A 5832-nucleotide genomic window follows, 5' to 3' on the forward strand; every position below is an offset into this window, starting at 1 on the left:
TATGATTCATGGTTTCAATGGATGATGATGACATTCTTCATGACTGGAGTCTGGCCATACTTCCCTGCCAGTTAAATGCTACATTACCTCTTTATTGGGACAGTTAGCTATCATTGACTTATTTAGATCTTTAAATTACTTAAATGGCAGACAATGACAACACCGATTATTTTTAGGTTGCAAATATCTGTCAGCGACAAATTAGGAAACTTGTAGACATGGGCAGAGCATGTTCTGAATGTCTATGCGTCTTCCAGACACTAGGAATGCTGGAGAATAGAGTCCAGAAGATTGCATGGTGCCCTCTGAGAAGTAAAAGAACTTTACCAAGGTCTGCATGGTGGTCTCGGTGTTGACTACTTACTCTTCCTCCACATCTTCACATCGGTTTTGGTCTATGTCTAGAAGATGTAGTGGCACTAGGAGGTCGGCACCATCACCGAGACCTGGCAAAAGGATGACGACTCAGAACACGGAAGAACATCTCTCCCTCAGCTATGCTGTTGATGCCCCTGTTGCAGCCACCTTTTCAGCTGATATCAACATTTTGGCTACTACTGGTATGCCAGGAATGGGCCAATTACCTCAGGTCCTGCCACAACACAACAGAGATTCAGGCACCGGTGAGGTTGTCAGGCCAACAGAATTCACCTGGCAAGAAAGTATGATTGTCTGACGAATAACTGATGGAATATTATAAATCCATGATGACAGCATCCGCTTTCATATCTGGCAAGTCTGCCCAGGTATTGATGATACAAAAAAGTTCAACGACTTAAATATGTAAAGATGTAATTATTAAATTGTTTCATTATATAATCTGTGAACCCTGAAGTGTGTTGCCACCTTGTGTGAGTCAAGTGTGACAGACAATCTAACAATCTGATGATTTCATTATTTAAATCTGTCTTTTTCTACTCCAGGAAGAGTGGAGTCTGGAGCCCCCTTGTTGGTGTTAAAATGTCTCTTGTGGTTTCATTATTTATTTATTTAAATCAATGTTGATATCATTTTGTTATCTGTCTAGGGGTGAATTATGAGAAACTATCTCTTCATTCATTCATTTTATTGTTCAAATCTATGGTTAAGAACTCAATGACTCTTCAGTATTGATCAATCTTTAGGTTTCGTACATATAACACCATCCACTAGATTAATATTAATTCATTGAATTATGAAAATCTGTCATTATGTATTCAGTGACCGCTAAAGATTTCAGCCTCCTTAGGGGAGTCCATCGTGCAAGAACATCGCATCATCTAATAGTATACTTACTTATTTACCGGTTAAACTAGGAAATTAAATAATAATTCATCACTTAATTAACGTATTTGAAATACAGGTAATAATATGGACCCTAAGTCCCTTTTGGAGTCAGATTTTGTGAGTAGGCGAAGTAATATCATCTCATTACTTCATCATTTAGCTCTGTAAATAGGTCATTACATCAGCGATAGTTTTAGGACTTTGGTGCCATCTCGTCAGTGTTAGTATAAAACGCCAGCTAATTAATTATCAATTTAATTTCATAAAAAAAATCATTATTCCAGAAAGAGACCAGTCTGACTACTCCATGTGGGATTTAAGTATGCACCACCATGATATTACTCAATCATTTTTCATTATATATTCCTTATTTGAATCGATGAAGATGTTGTTCTTCTTGACTGGAGTAGGGCCATTACTCCATGGGAGTTAATCACTTGGCAGTATTTAATCATCTATGTACTCCTTCCTTGACAATCATTGGAGTTTGGATCCATCTTATGAAAGTTAAGTATGGAGGACTATCCCATTATTAACTTACTTGATTGCGTAAGTAATGACGGTGTCATCTGTCATTTGGCTGCTGTGGGACTGACATAGCAGCAGATTGGTACCAGAAGCAGTGCCCAGAAAATGGGAGACACTGCCTCATACAGTGATTACTGATTACGTAGTAGTACGTTTTTAACAATTGGATGATTACACGATTTTAAAAAACTGTACTATTTCGCATCATCAGTTTTTGCGAGTATGCAACATAACTGACCCATGAAGGACACAGTGACCACCGATTTTAAAAGTGGAATAACTGTATAATCTCCTGATCAGGGAATCTCATCTCATGAACTCTGTCGGACTGATAACATGACACACAACCAACAATAAATAACTCTAAATAACCATCTTAGAAAGCGGGGAACAGGACTTAATAGAGAACAATCAATTGAGGAATCCAAAATGAATGAAAGGAACATAAGACACTGCTCAAAATCCTTAATCATCAGCCTAATGCAAATCTAAACAACTCTGAGAAACCATGGGATCAAGCTCCTCTAATGGTAAGAGGATGAAGAGGAGTTTATTTTATTTTCAATAAAGAGAAAAGGATTATGGTAGAGACGATTAACTGTATTGTTTCCATTCTAGAAATTAGCAAATTGAAGAATTGAAAACAAGAGTAAAATACTCATCATTGTACTTGAATGGCACAATGATGCTTTTGTTTTCATGCTTATGTCACTATAGGCATGTTGTAGCTTGAGAGACGGGTGAATATGTAGAACTCAAAAGAAAGAGCCCTGCTTTGTTTTTGTGAGAAACTCAGTGAGGCTGTAGGGTTAGTTCACCGGTGGGTATACTCCTTTTAGCATGTGGGAGGGGCACTAGAATGTGGCAGAATGTTGGTTCATAAATGTTGCCTGGCAACCCTCCTTGCATTCTGTATCCTGGTATCATGGGCCAAGGACAAGGGAGCAGCTTTGAGAAAGTGTTCTCATGGGACATTACAGTCTGTCAAGATAACTATCCTCTAAACCTTTTCATGACAGCATTTGATTCGCCTAACCAAGTCATAGCCACACCTCTGGAAGTGTGCCTACAGCTTTTCCTGGTTACCAAATTCAAGATTACCTAATCATCAGAGAACATAGTCTGTGGAGAAACAGTTCAGAGTCTTCTGTTTATGAATACTCTCTCTCCTCAGAAGTAAAACTATGGAGCAAAAGATAATAAGACTATGATTATTCATCAAAAAGGTGAGTTTGACATTGTTGACTTCCTTCAGGAAGGTGATAATCCGTTTGTTAGAGTAGACTTAGCTATTATTAGATTTCAGTCCATCTTTTTTGAGGCAGCCATCCAACATTAAATATGTGATATCTTCTAAAAACCCTGCATACACAAAGAGAGTTCAGCATTTAAACATGGTACTACTCTGCTCTGTGATTAAATAAGGGATGAACCTGGGAGTTTCCCACAATCATGGGGGAGTCAACTGAGACTCAATTGTGTGGAGCATAGCAGACCATTTCATCCTCTGATTAAGTTGTTAATTGATTATTAAAATAGGATATTAGATAATCCATGATCAGTGGATTGTGGTGACGCGATGTGGGAGGCAATTATTATAGACCATCTTAATATCAATTATGTAGTTAAAATATTTAAATTAATCACGACAGCTTTGTTCATGAGCCTGGCTTGGAGTCACCTTAGGGAAGTGGATGATGTTACATGAACTCATTATTTGCTTATTTAGTTATATAAAACAATGATTATATCGTCAATGACACCTGGAATCTGGTGCCACACATCACCTAATTACAAAATTGATGTATTTAAATTGACAATCTGTGTTAATCCCCAAGATAATGTAAATATGAGTGTAATTATGTAAACCAAAAATTGTCCATTCCATGAAGAGACCCGTAAACCTCCCTCTTGTGGCGTTAATGTGCAATATCATCACAGTTTATGATTCATGGTTTTAAAGGATGATGATGAAATTCTTCATACTGGAGTCTGGACATGCCTCCCTGCAAGTTAAATGCTACATCACGTCTTTATTGGGACAGTTAGCTATCACTGACTTATTTAGTTCTTTAAATTACTTAAACGACAGTCAATGACATCACCGATTATTTTTAGGTTGCAAATATCTTTCAGCGACAAATTAGGAAACTTGTAGACATGGGCAGAGCATGTTCTGAATGTCTATGCGTCTTCCAGACCACTAGGAATGCTGGAGAATAGAGTCCAGAAGATTGCATGGTGCCCTCTGAGAAGTAAAAGTACTTTACCAAGGTCTGCATGGTGGTCTCGGTGTTGAATACTTGCTCTTCCTCCACATCTTCACATCGGTTGTGGTCTATGTCTAGAACATGTAGTGGCACTAGGAGGTTGGCACCATCACCGCGACCTGGCAAAGGATGACGACTCAGATCACAGAAGAACATCTCTCTCTCAGCTATGCTGTTGATGCCCCTGCTGCAGCCACCTTTTCAGCTGATATCAACATTTTGGCTACTACTGGTATGCCAGGAATGGGCCAATTACCTCAGGTCCTGCCGCAACACAACAGAGATTCAGGCACCGGTGAGGATGTCAGGCCAACAGAATTCACCAGTCAAGAAAGTATGATTGTCTGACGAATAACTGATGGAATATTAAAAATCCGTGATGACAGCATCTGCTTTCATATCTGGCAAGTCTGCCCAGGTATTGATGATACGAAAAAGTTCAACGACTTAGATATGTAAAGATGTAATCATTAAATTTATTCATTATATAATCTGTGAACCCTGAAGTGTGGTGCCACATTGTGTGACTCAAGTGTGACAGACGATCTAACAATCTGATGATTTCATTATTTAAATCTGTCTTTTTCTACTCCAGGAAGAGTGGAGTCTGGAGCCCCCTTGTTGGTCTTGAAATGTCTCTTGTGGTTTCATAATTTATTTATTTAAATCAATGTTGATATCATTTTGTTATCTCTCTAGGGGTGAATTATGAGAAAATATCTTTTCATTCATTCATTTTATTGTTCAAATGTATGATTAAGAACTCAGTGACTCTTCAGGATTGATCAATCTTTAGGTTTTGCACATAAAATACCATCCACAAGTTTAATGTTTATTCATTGAATTATGAAAATCTGTCATTACCGATTCAGTGACCAGTGAAGATTTTAGCCTCCTGAGGGGAGTCCATCGTGCCAGAACATAGCATCATCTAATAGTACACTTACTTATTTACTTGTTAAACTAGGAAATTAAATAATAATTCATCATTTAATTTACGTATTTGAAATACAGGTAATATTATGGACCCTAAGTCCCTTTTGGAGTCAGATTTTGTGAGTAGACGATGTAACATCATCTCATTACTTCATCATTTATCTCTGTAAGTAGGTCATTACATCAGCGATAGTTTTAGGACTTTGGTGCCATCTTGTCAGTGTTAATATAAAACGCTAGGTAATTAATTATCAATTTAATTTTATAAATAAATCATTATTCCAGGAAGAGGTCAGTCTGACTACTCCATGTGGGATTTAAGTATGCACCACCATGACATTATTTAATTATTTTTCATTACATATTAATTATTTGAATCGATGAAGATGTTGTTCTTCTTGACTGGAGTAGGGACATTCCTCCATGGGAGTTAATCAAGTGGCAGTATTTAATCATCTAATTACTCCTTCTTTGACATTCACTGGGGTTTGGTTCCATCTTATGAAATTTAAGTATGGAGGAATATCCAATTATTAACTTACATGATTGCGTAAGTAATGATGGTCATGTGGGATTGACAGAGCAGGAGATCGGTACCAGAAGCAGTGCCCAGAGAATGGGGAACACTGCCTCATATACTGATTACTGATTACGTAGTAGTATATTTTTAACAATCGAATGATTACACGATTTTAAAAAACTGTACTGTTTCTCATGATCAGTTTCTGAGAGGTTGCAACAGAACTGACCCATGAAGGACACAGTGACCACCGATTTTAAAATGGAATAACCAAATAATCTCCTGTACATGGAATCTCATCTAATGAACTCT

This window comes from Phodopus roborovskii, unplaced genomic scaffold (genome assembly GCF_943737965.1).
Source record: "Phodopus roborovskii unplaced genomic scaffold, PHOROB, whole genome shotgun sequence".
Lineage (NCBI taxonomy): Eukaryota > Metazoa > Chordata > Mammalia > Rodentia > Cricetidae > Phodopus > Phodopus roborovskii.